Genomic DNA, 19497 nt, shown 5'->3' on the forward strand with positions numbered 1-19497 from the left:
AATGAAAAGGTGAATAAATGAGTCCTACCCTACCTAAATCAAAATGTTTACATAAGCAAAGAACTGCCAATGAAGAATTATTTAAGCTACCACTTCTCACATGATTGCTCACCACCAACATCTCCTTTCCAAATCTTCAAATGCTCAATCAACATAGGCTTTAGACCAGAATGACATTGAATGATGTGTAGCCCTTGGACTATTCCTCTTCCTACATTTAGGATCTTAATAAAAGTTTTGTAGAATGATACTAGTCCAGCTAGACTTTATAATCTTCAGAGAAGACATCTCAATGTCCCCCATTCCAGTCAGGGAATTTCTCCTGGCAAATTGAGCCTACACATTGAAACTTCTTTTGTCCCATATTCTATTGAAATGACTAAAGAATTTAAAAATAAATATCTGTAGCCATTTAGAAAAATAGAAAAGGGTAAAATCCCTCAGCAAGAAACTTAAAAAATGTTAAGAGGATATTAAAATAATGGACTGGCCCAAAAGAAAATCTGATCCATGCCAACCAGTTTATACATCCAGTCAAGAAAAGAAAGGACACACCTTGAACATACATGAAGAGGTTTCCTTGAATCACCACATACCAGATGTAAGAGTGGGTACTGAGACCGTGGAGAAAGGCCAAATGAAAGACTAAAGGAACAATGATGGTGCCCCCAGCACCCGCTCACTTCAATCTGCCAAAGCAAAGAAACAAAGGGAGAAATTCAGCTCAGTCCAGGGGTCAAACCTTAGTCTTCTCCCTCTCTGGGAATTTCTTCCTTACCTCCTACTGGTAAGTATTGCTGAAGGGAAAGCATACTCCCCAGTGATACTGCTGGAAAAGGCCTGAGCAACAGTAAGGCTGCTGTGAACTGGGGTAGGACCTGGCTTCCCTGCACCTTCAGTAACTGACCCCTGGCTTTACTCTTTCTGGTCATCCCACTGACAGAAATGGCAGCTTTGCTGTTTGGGAAATCCCGTGGTCAGTATCTTACTCAATGGGAAGGGAAAGGGGCCGGGACACCCAATTGTGGACTGCTCTTGGCCTCTGTATTCTGAAGGACAGTCCACCACGTTCCATCTCCTTGTACTCACAGGTCCCAGATTCAAGCTTACTCTCCATTCTCTGCAGTCATCCTCCACACTCAAGGGGGACAGTTTCTACAGGGAAAGTGACCTGAACATTTGCTGACCAAGCCCGTATCTTCTACACATTTTTTAAAGATTTTATTTATTTATTTGACAGAGAGAGACACAGCGAGAGAGGGAACACAAGCAGGGGGAGTGGGAGAGGGAGAAGCAGGCTTCCCGAGGAGCAGGGAGCCTGACGCGGGGCTCGATCCCAGGACCCTGGGATCATGACCTGAGCCGAAGGCAGATGCTTAACGACTGAGCCACCCAGGTACCCCTCTTCTACACATTTTAAACAATCTAGATCTTCTAAACTCAGGCGGTGGTTCTCACAGAGAGGCTATGTTTCATCTTTCCTTATGCAAGTGATCCCGGAGTGACTGAATGAAACTGAAAAACTGCAATTTGATCTTTGCCTTCATCCCCATTCCTCTGGATGAGGGTAATTTTTTTTTTAATTTACAAGACTTGGAGGTACATTACACTAATACTGAATACCATGAGTGAAAACAATAGTCATAAATAATATTATTTAGTATTCAAACAACTAGTAACTCTTGGATATTAAGTTTGGGTCATGAAATATGATCTAACATATAACTGAATGTTAGCAACTTAGAAGTTTCAAAACTTACAAGGCCTATCCTTTTCAAAGTAGTACTTTAAAATGTTGGGCAACATTTGTCCTATTTTCTTTGAAGGCTTAACACATAGAGAAACTTCACACCTGGTAGGTTTGACTTAGGATGTGACTTTCCTCTGCCTTGATGCTTATCTGGAGGGACTCATTACTCTCCTATAACAGGGATGACATCAGGATGCAGCAGAGACTGAGCGAGCCTAGATGCCCCATGACATCTGGTTCTCATCTGAGCTCTGCTATCACTAGTTCTTTGATTCCTACATCTTCACACTTCTGTTTCATCATCTGCAAAATGCAACTTTCTGTAACACAGTAGTTAAGGTCCCTTCAAACCTTAACCCTCCATGATTCTATGAGCAGATCCAGGAATATGCTTTAATCCTGGATTCCTGAGGGTTTTCTCTCAGCATCTCTCAGCCTTTGAGGAGGGGTATCCATAGGTTCAACCTGCTCAGAGGTTCCCAGGTGGCCAATTGCTAAACAATAGGGAGGGGAAATGAGCTCTCAGTATGAAACATTAAAGGGAAAGAGAAGTCATTTAGGTTACAGAATAAACCAGTGGTTTTCACATTAGAGCCACCTACAGAGTTTTGAACAAAATACTCAGCTTCATTGTAATCAATTAAATCAGAATCTTTAGGGTAGGGCTAATACTGGATATTTAAACAAGATCTAAAATAATAAAACTCCTGGTACTTCTCTTGCACAGTCAGAATTGAGAATCACAAGACAAGATGGTGGTGAGAGTATCATTTGAGAAAGAGAGGGAATAAATCAGAAATATCCTTATGCAAATGGAAATTATTTTTTTTAATCTACAAACCTAAAAATGTTAACTGTTCTTGGTTTGTAAAGATACCACAAATCACTCCTTTTCATGAGTCTGTTGGGCAGCCAGAGTGGAAAGCCCCAGAGCATATTTTAATATTTGCTCCTTATTAGATCATTGGAAAGTTAGGTCATTGGGAAACAGAGATGGAGAGTTGTTATTTAATCTGTCACCATAAATGAGAAAGGCTATAATTTAGATTCAACTATTCTGAATAAAGAAGGAATGAACAGTTTTGCATTTTTAAAAAAGCCGTGGGTCCCTATAACTAATTACAAATTATTAAAGGCCTTCACACTTGCACACTCAAATGCCCGCTTGCCTTTTTGTATACGTAATTCATCTGCACATACTTGGATAGGGTTGAAAATAATATTTTCTTGATGTCAACAGAGTTAGAAATCAGCCACATCAGAAATGAACAGGAGAGGTAAAACTCTGCCTCCCTATTTCCAACATGGAGCAAAAACTGCAATGATTCCTCTTAAACTCTGATGTTTTAGAATAGTATCTGTCTCTCTGTCTGCTCAGAACTAACCACCTTGTGACACAGCTCTTAATACAACTATCCCACGGTCAACTCTGTCTTTCAGATCTACTAAAATGAGTGGTTCCTTCCTGAGTACAATTGGTCTAAACTGTAGGTCTAAACTGGAAGAGTCGATGAAGAGAAAGTATCCTCACAGAGCTCTAATCTCCGATTATTTAAAACAACTGGGAAAAAAGATTAGACCTCAAACTTATTATATTTCATCTATCAATTGATCCACCAATTTCCATATGTTCCTCTTTGAAGTTGGGATGGCCAGATTTGGATGCTGACGATGATATAAACAGTAATAAAGGCAACAATTTAATTAATAATTTTGAACTGAGGACCAGATTTTGAAGCATTAGTCTCAGAGCTAGGGATCTTGAAGCTGTACTTCAATATTACTGACTCAGGCATGTCACCAGCAAATGACAGCATGACAGCACCACACATTCTGTAACATTAACCTGAAGTGGAAAATCAAAATTCTTTTAAAAATCACTCTAAAGCTTAACTTCCACTCTGATGGATGGATGTAAGGATGAGAAATTTGGGAAGCTCATGACACGATCAGCCTGCCATGCTGCCACTAGGAAACAAGGGCCTCATTTTGAAATATTAATGCCTATAGTCTCTGCAGTAGATAGAACAGCCAAAAAAAAGCAACAAACATATATAATAACTAGCCATGTCATTCAGGGGAAATCACCATTTGTGTATCACGTAACAGGATTGCTCCTCACTTGTTTTTATTTGCACTGTTCATGATTTCCTACTAAAAGAAGGAACCATGAACACAAACATATTTGGGGGAACACTAGTCCAAACGCTAGATGTAAAGTGATAGGGAACGCTAAGGACTGTGGCATTCTGGCCATTGCTTCTCCACTCTCAAGGAGGGTACCTCTGTTCCACACGAGCTGATCACTGTACATTGGACATATTGTCAGGTCTTCCCTTTTTTCAAAAGAAGTAGGAATTTAAGATATTTATGTGAACTCCCATTTAAAAAATAGTAACCATTAGTCCAGTAATTTTTCAACAGTGTATGGATCAACATTGTATGTATGTGACTTCTGTCATAAAACTATTTAAATATTCCCAGCCAGAGAATTATCCTACATGGAAGGCTCAAATCTCATTTTTTGGAAAAAATGTAAAGATTTTTTTACTCAATCAGAGCTCATGCCAGAGTTGGATGGCATTTCCCTAGTCCTGCTTAACTAAGTGCAAAAGCCATCCCTCTGGATGAGATAGTGGAGCCCATTTTGATTATTTTCAACTCTTTATTTAATGAAAACAAAATCTTATTTAAATGTCAGTAATAAAAGCACTCAGAAAAATATGCCTAGAGTATGCAATGATGATGAACACTTAGAGCATGTTTTCTGGGTCCCGGTTCTAAGTACCTTACATCTATATGTATAAATTCATTTTATTCTCACAACAACCACCCGATACAGGTAGTACTTGGTTTTCTCAACCAAGTGGAGTTTGGACCAGATGACTTCTATGATCTGTCCCTTCTAATTTTCATTCCTTAGCATATTATGAAATATTTGAAATGCCAAGTGAGCAAATCAAATGGAAAACCAAGTAAGAATTAGACATCTCTCTTTCCATTGACCACCAAAACTGTATCAGGATACATGGGAATCCTTTTCCTTCATCACTAATCTATGCTCTTTTCTCTCTTTCTACTGCAAACCACATGAAAGAGGACGCCCTTTCCTGAGAGAGGAGAATTCTCAGGGAAGGAAAATGAGGAGGAGTCAGATCAAACGACTTTTTCCAAAGTAGGTTAAGTAGTGAAGTTGAATATTTTAAATCCAAAGGATTCTCCTTCTATTTAAATTCTGAGTTTTTATTCAAAGACCCAGGATATTTCAACTGTCCATTAATTTACCAAACACACCCACTGCATTTACATCAGGAACTGTGATAGTCTCGATTTTTACATAATAATATCAAAAGTTGGTTGTTATGTTGCTGTCAATAAAAAAGACAACCATTATTCTATTGACCCTGGTGATGGTTTTACAAACCCCTTATGTCAAAATATTTTTCCTTTTATGACTACTGCTTTAGAATACCTCCTGTTTGTTAGAAATTTGTAAAGCAAATTTTCTCCTGGCAATAATCTAGTGGAGGACTTCATGAGTTCCTTATTACAGAGAGTGTGTTATGTATTGGAGCACTGAAGAAAAGTTATTTTTTTGCTTTGAATGTAAATGAATACAGTAGTGTCAATTATAGTAATAATTAGCAGAAACAAATGAAAGGATTATTTAGAAAACCAGGGTCTATCCCATTTATCCATTGTCTTATGTGTGTAAATATATTTATTTTTGCTCATTAACACAAGTGTTCTTCTAACATCCTACCTCTTACCTTTAGTCATCTGTGCAATGCAATAAAGGGGTTTAGATGGTTATTTATTTGGCCTCACTTTTGCATCTGTGATGACATAAATAGCCATGTAGAGAAACCAATTAGTAGGGAGCATGACCAAAACTAGTTTGTGACTCTGATGTTCTTTGTCCAAATAAAGTTAAGGTTTCTTTTTTTGTTTTGATGATTTATATCTCCCTTTATTATGTCGTAAGGCTATAAAGTAATGAGAGGGATTTAAACATTTACATCAAATTCTAATATCTAAATGACAAATGATTAGTCACCTAAGGCCACATTCTTATGACAATGTTCCTGTTCAAGATGTTTCTCAAAATTCTACTTGTAAAATTGCTTTAAGTGTCTTTGAAATACATCTTAGCAGTAAAAAGCTTGGTACTTTAGTGCTGAATTTGATATTTGGAAAGAGCCAAAACTCATTCTGAATCAGGTGTGGTAACAGAGGAGCTGGAGTTGAGTCATGCCATTCTCTGTGTGGGTCAACAGTAAGGTTTGAAAATATTCTACAAGTGTTAGAATGTTTTACAGAAATTTGGCATTATTAAAAAGTGGCATAACTTTCCAGGACAACTCTTTAGGGACAACACTTATATGTCTCCTTAAAAAATTAAAAAATTGCTACAAATAGCTATTCTGCAACAATAAATGTTACAGTCATCTCTAGATAGTGTTTCAAGACTCCGGGCACATTACACAAAACATCTCCAAGAAAAGTTGAATTTTTTTCTTTGTTGAAAAATATGCCTATAAGAATATATGCTAATTACCTGACTCTTTGGTAATCTAGCTATTCAGTGAATTTTTCATTTTTCCCCTGTATGTGTTAACATGAAAGACAATCTTAATGTGTTTGTCTTCTAGCATCCTGCAAGATTAAATCACTGATGGTCTTGGGGTGCCTGGGTGGCTCAGTCGGTTAAGTGTCTGCCTGCGGCTCAGGTCATGATCCCAGGGTCCTGGGATCGAGCCCCACATCAGGCTCCCTGCTCAGCAGGAAGCCTGCTTCTCCCTCTCCCACTCCCCCTGCTTGTGTTCCCTCTCTCGCTGTGTCTCTCTCTGTCAAATGAATAAATAAAATCTTTAAAAAATAATCAATCAATCAATCAATCAATCACTGATGGTCTTCACGTAGTCAATATCCAAAATAAATTCAGGTATGGTGATGGCAGTGGCCAGTCAAGATCATTCAGAGTAATTGGGAAGGAATAATTTGTCACAAATGTACTCACTTTTTTAGAAAAATGTTTCACATGTTTCTTGGATACAGTCTTTAAACACTGTAACTAAGTTTCACTCTGGTTTATATACCTACCTGTCTTTTAATTTTTTTTTCTTTGAAATAAGCCATACTTCATACTTAGTTTCATACAGTTCTTCTATGGAGATGAGCTTTCATACTATCAGCAAACAGTGTGTGTATTTCTTTAATAAAGTGACGATATCTTTAAATACTATCTTTCCTTTCCTGACAAACACAAGTGACCAGATGTCAATGGTTCATTTCTCTACTTCATTAATTTTCCTTCCATAAGTTGATTTTGTGGTAAGCTATGTCTAAAAAGAGCTATGAAATCCATCACTTTGAATGAATTGATGGATCAAATAAAACAACTAGACAATTTAGTCAAAAAAACAATTTACAGCAATAGATCTCAAATTTAATCAAAATAGTCCACGGCTCGAAGGTAAAAGCAAGTCTTAGTAAATGTAGAATAGACTGGGGTGGGATTGGAATGTCAACATGAAAAAAAATTCTAGTAACAGATTGTTTCCTTGTATTTAATTTCAATTCTGCTAATGAAATAGGAAGCAAGCAGAAGGTAATTTGAATTTAAACATGGCCAGTCCTTCTGATATGCTAATTACATTACAGAAAGTATTTGATCTAAAAATCCATGCGAAAGATATGAAAAACCACTTGTAGTGCTGCAACATCATATTAAGTTCAAATGTAAAACTTTACTGTAGCATCCTACTGAATTCAAATCTAAAACATAATTCCCTAGTGGAAAACAAAAAAAAAGAGTTTCGAGACAGGATATCTGAAAACTATACCTGGGCAATAATATAATCAGAGGAATATGTATATATAGCACAATGGAATTTTTATGACTTTTCAAATATCCATCATTTATAAATTATTGGGACAATAATATCTAAACAACTTTCTGCATTTTATTGACTTAATAATTTAAAAAGAAATAATTGTTGGGGTGCCTGGGTGGCTCAGTTGGTTAAGCGACTGCCTTCAGCTCAGGTCATGATCCTGGAGTCCCGGGATCGAGTCCCGCATCGGGCTCCCTGCTTATCAGGGAGTCTGCTTCTCCCTCTGACCCTCCCCCCTCTCATGCTCTCTCTATTTCATTCTCTCTCTCAAATAAATAAATAAAATCTTTAAAAAAATAAAAAATAAAAAGAAATAATTGTTATTTAAACAGTATTTATATACCAATTTAGAAAAATATTGATCAGTTTGACTGAAAGCATACCATAAAATGCCCAAATTAATGATATTGATACGTTAACACAACATAAATTAAAGTCATTGGTATGAATATAAACACAAAATGTTTCATGGTTGATGTGCTTTTAGTCCATAATAGTATTTGAAAGATGCTATAGATAGCACCATAAACAGGAATTGAATGTTTTCTTATAGTTCTAGTCCAGATGGTCTATATTTCTTCAACCTCAAAGTTGGAATTAAAGTTAACCTTTTTTTGCCAAGTGGCTAAAATCTCTCTATCAGCAAGATAATCAGGTCCAATATCTAGAATAAAAATTGTTAGGAAAAATGTCACAATTACTTAAACCATGAATTAAACAGCAGTTGTAGATTTCATAGTCTGCAGTTTCAATGACTTCTTGTATGTACTGTGAAAAACCAGCACACACTCTTCAGGGGACCTTTCCTGTGCTACTAAGTTCCTTGGGATGTAGGTCTCAAGCAAAGGGCAGGATGCTGACCAACTTTATGTTTTATTCCTTGATACACAGTTAGGGGATAAAACAGAGGTCCCTACTGAAAAATGGCTCCTTTCCATATGATACCACTGGGAGATATCTTTGAGTTACTGAACTCTTAAATGCAAATTCCCTTGTGAAGTTTATTCCTTTTGCTTAGTTCCCATTTGCTGTTAATTTTAAGGGAGGGGGGGATACTAGTTGGGATAGGATTTTCCTTTGAATAATGAAGATACTAAAGGGTAGAGCTGCAAAAAGAAGAAACTGTGGACAGCCCCTTGAGTAGTAAGAAACACCTAAGAGTCAGGGTAGGAAACCAGAAGAAAAAAATATGTTGTGTTTTCTTTTGTGTTTTTTTTTTCCTTCCTAATTTTGTTTTAAGGTTGAGAAAGATAGCCTGAGGTAAAATTATCAGATTTCCAAGGGTCATGGTTGTAATCTCAGCGCACTTAAAAATCAGCTGAACCACCACATTTTAGCACCATGAGCAATCAGCAGTGATGCATGCAAATATTGAAATATTTGGAGAGATTAGGGGGTCTCTCTAAATCTGCATTTCTTCCAATTAACCCAGGAAGAGATATACTGAAAATACAGATGTGCACAACTAGGATGAGATACTCAAAGTTGGTCTCTTCATGAATTCCAGAAAAGTGACTTCTGGGTGATAATTGGGGACCATCTAGATTTAGATCTTTTTGGTTCAACATTGCTTGAATGGAATCTTTTACTGGAATTTTAGACCAATTAAATTGATTTTTAAAGAATCAGTGTGAGTAGATTATATGGCACAAGTTAAAAAGACTTAACTGAGCTATGTACTTATAGGGGTAAAGCCATTACTTAGCTATGAACCTGGTTTTCATCAACTCGTGAGGGAGTGGCAAGTTTTTACCGGTTTTATAGCCAGTTAATATTTTCTTCTGGAATCTTACAGTGATCCTTATTGATTTTCTCTACATTTTATGGTATTTCCTGAAATTTGACTCAGCTACTACTATTCTTAAATTTTACCTTCTTTTATCTTATCTCTGCCTCAGGGTGTGTGTGTGTGTGTGTGTGTGTGTGTGTGTGCACTGAGACATCAACATTTCTGTCTGCTAAGCAAGAGCTAATGCTTTCTTCCCGAGCAGGAGGCAATGTGATCCCCTCCATCTCTTCCCATCAAAGAGTTGCTTAGAAGCCCCCATATGGTGGTAAGGTGAATGTTATTTTTGTTTACTCAGAGCTCCCTCTCCTTTTGAAAATAACAACCCTGCAGTTACACTTGGAGAATCACTCTTAGACCACGTACTTCTTGTGGGAAGAGAACCTTCCCCAGAGTCAGGAATGGGCACGTGACCCAGTGCCAAAGGCTCAAAGGTAACGAGACACAATTCCAGAATAATTTTGTGTTAGTAGGTGAAAAATCTGAAACAGCTGGTAACCACCTTGCCCCCACAAGCCAGGAAACTGCCCATCAACAGAGCAACCTAGAAGAACCGAGCCGAGATACGGAGAGAGATTGAGTGGGCCCTAATGACAATATCCGTTGGTGAATCCATCCCTCTTTGCAATTCACTCTGCTCCTAAACCTTTCAGGGCTCTTGCTTTTGTGAGAAATGCTAGACTATTAAGGCAATATTTTGATGCTATCTAATGAAGGCAACTCTTGTTTTCACTTTCAGAGTGTAAAATTAAAGGGAAGATTTTTTTCTGAGGTGTTCCAACACAGGGCTAGAGATAAACTTTTAACTCTTTTCTGCTCACCCTTCTTCTATTAGGTATTTATTTTACATACCTCCTACCTCATTTTCAATATTGGGACCAAGTTCTTGGGCTTCTCAACTCAACATATGCACTGTATCTTGAAATATTAAATTGCCTTGGACATGATAAATTAAGCTAAGTAAATAAATTTGAATCAATTTCTAATTAATCAATGCATATGAGCACAACAGAACTTTATTAGTCTCTGTTGATGCAGAGAGATGTGTTTAAATATTGTTATTCAGCATTTATTCCTTGCAATAAATCATACCACTTTGTCATGGCTGAATAACCTTATTTAATTTAATTTACTTATGAACACACATCCTCCAGTTGTAGTTGTCAAACTTCAACTACTTCATTTCTAGATAAATATATTTCAGGAATGTTAAAAATTTTAATTGAAAAATTTCAGTTTCATAATGACTTTGAATCTCTCAAGCTTTTACTATATTAACATTTCAAATGGCATTGGTCTGTAAAATAATTTAAAAACTATTCTCACACATTCATTGCATATGTTACAGATGTACTATGTGTGTCTAGATGTTTTTTAATCAAGTATTGAAAGATATTATCTAATATAACCTGGTATCTCAAGGGTGTTTCAGATGAGATATTCTTCAGACAGATATATCCTATTGCTGATTTGTATATGAAATGGAGCAATGTGTTAGAGCATCACCAGGGATTCAGGCAGAAATGAAGGTTGGGTCCTGGCTGCTCTCAGTGGACCTCCATCCTCACTAGACTGAGCACACAGAAAGACAAGTGAGAACAAGTCTGGGAGGGAGAAGTGTTGTCAAAGGCATGTTGCTGTTGATATTATTTTTTTCAAGAACTTTGAATTGGTTAGAGTAATCCTGAAAAGACTCAAGGAAAGGAATTTTGTCTTTTTTGTAAAGTTGAGAGAAAAGATCATGTTATCCAAGGAAGGGGGAACTATTTTGCAGAAGACAAAAATGATGAAAAAGTGAAGGAAGAAGAGAAGTAGAAAATTTTTAAAGGAGAAGAGAAAGTAAAAAAAGAAAAGAAGGAAGAGGCAGATGAGCCACAGAAAAAATGTGGAAAGAGAATGTGTTTTGGAAAATGTCAGTCCAATTGGCATAGGTTTACACCAGTACCCTGGTTTCTAGGAACTGGTTCCCCCACTCCTTTCTTTCTCATATTTTCTTTCTTTTTTTTTTTTTTTTTAAATTTATTTGACAGAGAGAGACACAGCAAGAGAGGGAACACAAGCAGGGGGAGTGGGAGAGGGAGAAGCAGGCTTCCCGCTGAGCAGGGAGCCTGATGCGGGGCTCGATCCCAGGACCCTGGGATCATGACCTGAGCTGAAGGCAGATGCTTAACGACTAAGCCACTCGGGCACCCCTCTTTCTCATATTTTCATAAGCAAGCATATTTGGATAATGTGACCTGCCTTTGGTCACAACTGATTGGTTCAGTGCCGGACACAAGATCAAGCTGGACCAATAAGCTGCTACCTAAGGGTATGTATAATTCAGAGAGTTTAAACAGAGTCTGGCCGTTCTTTTGAGGAGTTGAGGTGTAAGCTTGAAATGTGTTGTTGGCATCCATTTTCCACCATGGAGACTGAAGTGGAAGAATTTGGTTTCAAGAAAAAAGGAAGAAGAAAGCCCATGCCCAGAGGGAAGCAAAGAGATGAGAGACAGAGAGAGCAGTCCTATTGCTTCCAGGACATTTCTGTGGTCTAGCTTTCTGTGGTTTCCATGAGATACCATCCTATCCTCACAATAAATTGCCTTTCACTTACTGTGAGCTAGAGTTAGTTACAGCTATATGTAATCAACAATTTTTAATCTAAGAACGTGGTGTAACAACTAGAGATCTAAAAGTACAATAATCACTGTGTGTATATGCATATATAAATATGCAAATATATATTTATATATCTCCACAGGCTCCACAATTAACATTTTAAAACTGAAAGCAAAATATTTACTAATTCAGCCACTACATTCAAAATACTTTTTAAAAATGGGTACCAGAGTTGCAAAATCACAGTAGGGGAGGTGATAAAACACATTTTTCAAACTCGGAAAGAATTGCGATAATGATAATCATCAGCTTGGTGTGTTCCCAAAAGCAGTTTAAAATGTTATCATAAGAATCTTGTCAATGTTATCCTAAGAAATCCACAATGACCCTGTCATTGTGTCAGCTGCACATTTAGTTCTAGTTTTCATACAGGATTCTGATACTTTATCTCATCAATGGAACCACGTTAAGTACTGCATGGCATATTTCCAGTTTTTTTTTTTTTTTTAAGATTTTATTTATTTGACAGAGAGAGAGACACAGCGAGAGAGGGAACACAAGCAGAGGCAGAGGGAGAAGCAGGCTCCGCACTGAGCAGGGAGCTCAATGCGGGGCTCGATCCCAGGACCCTGGGTCATGACCTGAGCCGAAGGCAGATGCTTAAGGACTGAGCCACCCAGACGCCCCCATATTTCCAGTTTTAAAAAATATGTTGCCCTAGCTATTATTTACTGATTTGTTTCTATGGTTTTCTGAAGTAGCACAAGGGTCAACGTCACTACTGTTCAGAAAATGGGGCGTGTCTGACCAGTCTATGCTTTACAATCAAATTTGAAGAATCATTAGAGATTTAATAATAATTTTGAAAATTACAGTAGAGGTTTCCTTGGAATTTATATAACCATCAATGACAAATACATGTCAGAACAGCCATAAAGTTATGCCTTAGAGTTGTTTTATACAAGAGAAATAGGAAGGGATAAGGATAGGAAGAGAAGTTTATTAGAGTATTTAAAACACACTAAAGTGTTGCAAAAAAGCATCTTCTTGTATCTCTTAGATGGAGGACAAAGAAAGGCTGTACACTGTGGCTCATGAGTCAGCACACTTAGACTAAATTTATATTTGCATTGTCGGTATGGCAAATGAGTGAAAAAAATGTTAATATAAAAGTGGATTTTTTCTTTCTTTCGAGTTAGTGTGTATCAGGGCTGAAAACCTCCATCTATGTTCATTACAGCGAAGATTTTTTTAATGTCTACAATCCTAAAGAAGATGTTGAAGAAAGATGTTGAAAGACTTTCAAAAAAATAAGAGAGATGCAGTGAGCGTTCAGTTGTGATGCAGCAGGAAATGGGAAAACTGAGGATCCTAAGCAGTGGCAACTGGGGTTCAGGCTAAGTAGCCATTTTGGAGAAAGGTGATAAATATGGCTTTGAGAGTGTTCGCGGTGATAGGTGGTGGCAGGACACCCAAGCGCAAACTCGAGAAGCCCCTAGGGAAAGCAATGGGAGTAATGGCATTGTGAGGGATTTAGCAAGAGAGCATATGACTTACTGGCCAGAGGGAAGCTGCCAGGCCTTTCAACATTGCACAGAAAGTTTTTGAGAGAAAACCTACACATAAGTTTATGATTCTGAAAAGTTGTAAATTGTTACAGCAAATGAGCAGGGGAGGGACTTACTCATTTGTACATTAACTTCTGTCGTAAGTTGACTTCTTAAAAGTTTTCCTTGTCTGACACAGTCTTGTTATTTTATATTTTTACCAGACTTGATATGTGAAAGTGAGAGCTAGTCTGGGAGCAAAAGAGAAAGGGGGGAGAGGGGGAGTAGGAGGGAACAAATGTCCCCCTATTATATCCAAAGAAGTACATAAAAACCAAATAGTCAATGCTTAATTAAATTTGTGAGGGCTCTTGTTTTTTTTTATTATATCATGAAGGAAATCAGGAAATAGAGTTTGCAATTTAAATCTATCTTTAAGGAGGTAAAAGGGAAAATTAAGACAAATAACAAACTAAAGGTAATACTTCATGTTAAATATAGTCACCCTAAAGAACTATAGCTAAGAGCGCAAAGGATATACTTCTTGAGTACACAAACTACATCTGTATTTCTTTTCTCTCATTACTGAAACGAAAGGTAAGTTGTCTCCATGTTGCTTACTACATTTCTCCTATATCCTTCCAGAGTTTATCTGAGGACTTTTCACTGAATTGAAGTGCAGCTGAAGGATGAGCAGCCTGTGTAGGCATGCTGGGCTGCAGAAATACTGCCCTCATTTCTAACTTTGTAGAAATCGGTCTTCACATCAGTGCAATTCTAGAACATTTTTCTCATTCACTGCCAGCTCCCAGCCCCACACCCAACTGATCTGTGAGTATTTTGAACGTGATCTCTCTTCTTTCTCATGATTCACCATCTACCGTTCTTGAGTCCTTTACCTTTGCTGGCCCAAGCTCAAATTCTTCCACGCTGTAACAGTACTTCACCATATAAAAGTTAGCGCAAGTTGGTGTATTTCTCTCACTTCTCCAAAAATGTATGGATAAAGATCTCCCCAAAACACTTCTCCCCCCAAAATGAATAAGGAAGGCTTCTAGCACCCTACTTTTATATATAAATCTATGTGATTGTGATCAGTTTCATTCATTCACCAAACAGTCCATGTGTGACTGACTGGGAGCTGGGGTTATTCTAGGTACTGTGGACACAAAGATGAATAGGACTCCAGAGGCTTTCACAGTCCACAAGACAGGCACATAAACCAACAATTGCAGCCCGATGCTGAAGAGGCCTACATAGAAATCAGCTCAGGGCGTCATGGCAACACCCACAGAATCTATCCTCCAGGACGGTAAGGAAGTCATCTGTTTTGCTCACTGCTGGTCTTACAGTCTCCAAAAGGAATGATGACACCTCTCTTCCGGGTTGTCCTTGCTGTGATTCATTCAACCACAGGAGATGGAAGCTTCAGGAAGCAAAGGGACAGAGAGCAGCCACTTGAGTTTTATCAAGCCCTACTGCCTAAAAATTACAGGGCCCAGTAACACTCATAGAGGACCCCAGCTGCCCCTGCTCTCTGAAGGTGGGGGGACTGATCTTTTTTTTTTTCAGCAGGGGGCCTGATTTTATGAATGGTTGAGGCCATGGAGAAAGGCCAGTTCACTTGTTCTTTAGGGTGAAATACAAAGGTGTGTGGGGGTTGGGGGGTGATAGTTGTCTGAGCAGGCAACTATTCCGAGATGGAAAGGTGTCCTAACCCCCTTCTTTCCTCAAAGCTGAGATTATGAGCAACTTTCTTTCCTCATTGGAAACACTGAAGGGCCAGCTTCTGTCTGTTTTCTAAAAACACTGCAGTCAGGTAATTTCAACATGCAAACAAAGAGGATTTCTACCAAGAGGTTTGCAAATACTACAGGTTCTGTCTTTGTGTCACATACAGCCTATTTTCTGATTCAGCGGCACATAAATCTTGGAGTAATTTGCTTAAAGGCTATGATCACAGTATATTAACTCTAGTATTGTTTCCATGAGAAATCATTTGGGGAGATGCCAGAGGGTCATACCATTTTCCGACGGTTACCTCATAGCATCACCGCACGCCTTAGTATCTGGCACTCTGCAAGTGTGTGATGGTGAGTGACAGCCCTGCTCATACCGGGGGGGGGGGGGGGGGGGGGGCGGGGAGGAAGCGGGGAACACTAGGACTGGCTGGGTCACTAAGAGGAGGGGCACTACAGGCATTCAGGAAGAGGGGACAGCGTGAGCAAACATGGAGTGGAAGCAGCATGGCTGACATGAAGCAGCTTCATCAGGAGGTAGTAGGACATGAAGCTGAAGAAATAGACAAGGGCTAGATTTCAGGGGACACTATGTCTGATTCAATTCACCGGAACAATTATTCCGGGGTCAGACTCCATGCGTTCCACATATATTCGTGGCATCCCAAAGGCCAGGATGCAAAAGTTGGCAGTTGAAAGAGAGGGAGAGTTTCTGGATGTTGAAAGGACCACATCATTGCTTGGGGCTGTTGGAGACAAATCCCTAGACACTTTTTCCTTGACAATACGATGCCAGGATGACAAACATTAGGCCAAGAAATTCAGCCTGTTCTCTGGAAGAGTTATGGATGGAATACTGTTAATTTGGCATCAATGCCAGACTCAAGGAAAAGGTCTAAAGTGCATCTGCTATGTCCCATCATTTAGCTAATGGGAACTTGCGGATTTGCCAGACGTCATTTCTGGACTTCACATGATTTCAGAGCTGCTTTTTGTTGATACTGCGGTCATTGCTTCCTCTGGGTCAGGGCCACATAAAAGGGGAATGGTAGACACACTCCCAAGTCAGGGCTGGGTGAAAAGCTCAACTGCCTGCTCCAAGGTCAGGCCCTTGGAAGAAGCAGTGGGAAGGACAGAGACCAAGTTCCTCCCAGGATGCAAGAACAGCAACTGACAGCCCCCAATGCACACAGGCCCCTTTTGTGTTGTATTCTTCAACCACTGGGCAGATACTTGTCATGTGGCTAGTATCTCTAAGGCACGGTTCTGGGCTCTGGGGACGCAGCAGTGAACAAAACATAAGGAGCCGCTGATGGAGAGAGGGGAGACTGACAATATACAAATCAATATAAAACTGTCAGATGGAAGTAGGTTCAATTAAAAAAAAAAATAGTGGGGCGCCTGGGTGGCTCAGTCGTTAAGCGTCTGCCTTCGGCTCAGGTGACGATCCCAGGGTCCTGGGATCGAGCCCTGCATTGGGCTCCCTGCTCCGCGGGAAGCCTGCTTCTCCCTCTCCCACTCCCCCTGCTTGTGTTCCCTCTCTCACTGTGTCTCTCTCTGTCAAATAAATAAAATCTTTAAAAAAAAAATAGTAAAGCAGGATAGGGGGATAAAGAATGACAGGAAAAGATGCTAATTTCAGGTCTTGAGCAATTATTGAAAAGAGTTTCTTCGTTGTAAATCAGAATTGAATAGTCTCAGCCTCTCCGGGTGGTAACAAGAATGAAATGCAATGTAGTTATGAAAAACTTTGTCGTCTCTCTGGAATATAGCAAGTAGCCAGCAATCAGTACCTTCTATTAAGACTGAGGGTAAGACCACTATAATAATTAAGTTCTCTTAGAACTTAGAATGTCGTTGACCTTCCTGTGTTCAATTTTCATTTCATTCTTCAAAATCCATATAGGCTTTGCCAGTTACTTTCTCTCTCTAGGTCTCTGTTTTCTTGTCTGTAAAATAGGATAGTAATATTTAATAATATATTCTTCTTGTTAGGTTGTTGGAAGGGTTAATGAGATAATACATGCCAAGTGTTTAGCTCTGAGACAGTCACATAAAATAGATGTTCAATATAAGTTATCTATTACTATGGTAACCTCTTCAGGCAAGTTTTTTCCAGCTTGAAAATTAGCCTTCCAAGGTTACAATTATTTCTGAATGGTAATACATGATTGTTTTTTTCTTGTAGCATTCACCTTTTTGGGGGGGCAGTAAAGTGTTGGTTGAAAGCACAAATAGGTGGAAATACCATATGTGTTTTAGCGATTTACATACAGTTTCTTAAAGACATTTCTGGTTAGCATTTGAAGGCAATGATATATTAGGGAAAAATAGAAGATATATTTCCTACCATTCAAAAGTTAAATTAATTGATGCTTTCTGGCCTTAGGAAGTGGCATCTATCCTGCTTCATGTGTCTGTATCCCCTACTAGAATGTACATTCTCATGTAAGGAAATCGTCTTTATTGATTCTTCCTTATTCACCTAAGCCAGTACTTGGCAGAGTTAAGTGCTTGGAAGATAAGGTTAAATTGACCTGAGCAGCACAATGGAAAGGAATACATAAACAATAATCACAGTGACAGCAGTGGTCATCAAACTAGGCCACACTTGTATGGAATGGAACTGGGACTCACCGTCATGGCAATACCCCCTTCCCTTTCCTCTACCGAGCCTCCATGGTCTGTTTCCTTTGAGGAAAATCAGGCCAAAGTCATCTCTATCCTGGGTGTGCTCACCTCCTCTGCCTCTTCAGCCACTGCCCCAGGGCAGCATGGCATGGGAGCTGAGCTTCAATTTAGAAGGTCCATCCAGGAGCATCGAAGAGGATGGACATTGCTACCTTAACTCATGGCCTTAGGAACAGGAAAGTATTGATCCCTCTGTTTGCTTGACTCATAAAAACATTCCTTTTCTTTTGTGGTTTAGAGAATGAAATTTCAAAGCCAATGTCTACTCAATCCAATTAAATTCAGGACAAAATATGACATGATCTTTGCCAAATGAACCAAATATGATTGGTGAAGATAACGAAGGAAATACTGGCATGACTATCAGTCTACAGCTTTTTTTTTTTTTTATTCTGAAAATACATTGGATTACAAAATGCATGAAAAGAGCATGGAATTAAATTATGAAGAAAACTAGTATTATTCTGCCAGACAGCAAAGGGGAAGTTTTATGAAGAAATGAGCAAACAAATGAAAGCAGTAAGAAGCAAATATAAGAAAGTGTATACAGTGAGACAGCACCTAGCCCGGTGATTGTATATTGAATATCTATAATATGAGTTTGGTTAATAGGTTAATGAGTGAGAAGCATGATTCATTAAATATGAAATAAAATGATTATAAAATATGTCATGAGTATTACTTTGCAATAATTAATAAAGGGACTGGGTTTCAAGTAAGAATTTTAACTGTCCTAATTCAGTGTAATTAGCTCAAAGCAAAACATCTCCTGTTCTCATACTGAAGGTCTATTTCAAATTTGGATGCATACAACTTTTAAAATGAAAGATCTCACATTTTGATTCAAATGGCTGCATGGAAAATGTGGGAACAATCAATATGGATAAGCCTAGAGGCCAATGCAGAATTAAGGATGAGCCACCAAAACATTCTCTTTTCTCCAGCAGAGGAAGAAGAGCTGATTCCCAGGCTTCATTTGCACATGCTGTTATTCACAGATGAATAAAGCGTGCCACTTTGTTCGGCACCCCCTGGGTCCATAGCACGTAAGCACAGAGAGGAAATAGTCCAAGAACCATTGGCATCCAACCCATGATACATTATGCTACTAAATATCTGGCATGGCAATTGGCTAAACCTCATCAGCCACCTGCCAAATGTCATTTAACAAAGCAGTCCCCATCCAGGACCTCTATGTGACTATACTGATAATATTATCATTGGAGGTGAAGAGACACATTCCCTAAAGAAATTCATCATTAGAAATAAACATGGTAGCTTATCAAAAGCAAAAGCAACATGAAGAAATTGAAGAGGAGCTTTTACATAAACCAGTGGGTTTATGTGGGTTTCCATGTGTGTTAAGTGAATGTGTGCAAATGTAAGCCTTTATTTCACCAAGTAATATAGATGATATATTTTTCTCTTAATTGCCTAAATTCGTGACTAGACTTCCCCAACACCATAAATAAAACAAATATTTATTC

The 19497-nt window shown here is 38.6% G+C and overlaps 1 protein-coding gene across 3 annotated transcripts in view; it reads right to left on the bottom strand.

Annotated features, from left to right (window-relative positions):
• RAB27B (RAB27B, member RAS oncogene family) overlaps positions 1–19497 on the bottom strand; it is a 147624-nt gene that overhangs the window by 77669 nt on the left and 50458 nt on the right. The window contains exon 3 of one of the 3 annotated variants that reach the window (XM_032422542.1): positions 556–689. The exons of the other annotated variants lie outside the window; for them this stretch is intronic. The gene's annotated coding sequence lies outside the window, so the exon portion shown is untranslated. The remainder of the gene's footprint in view (positions 1–555; positions 690–19497) is intronic. 3 annotated transcript variants of the gene reach the window in all.

This window comes from Phoca vitulina, unplaced genomic scaffold (genome assembly GCF_004348235.1).
Source record: "Phoca vitulina isolate PV1807 unplaced genomic scaffold, GSC_HSeal_1.0 scaffold27, whole genome shotgun sequence".
In the NCBI taxonomy this organism is placed as follows: domain Eukaryota; kingdom Metazoa; phylum Chordata; class Mammalia; order Carnivora; family Phocidae; genus Phoca; species Phoca vitulina.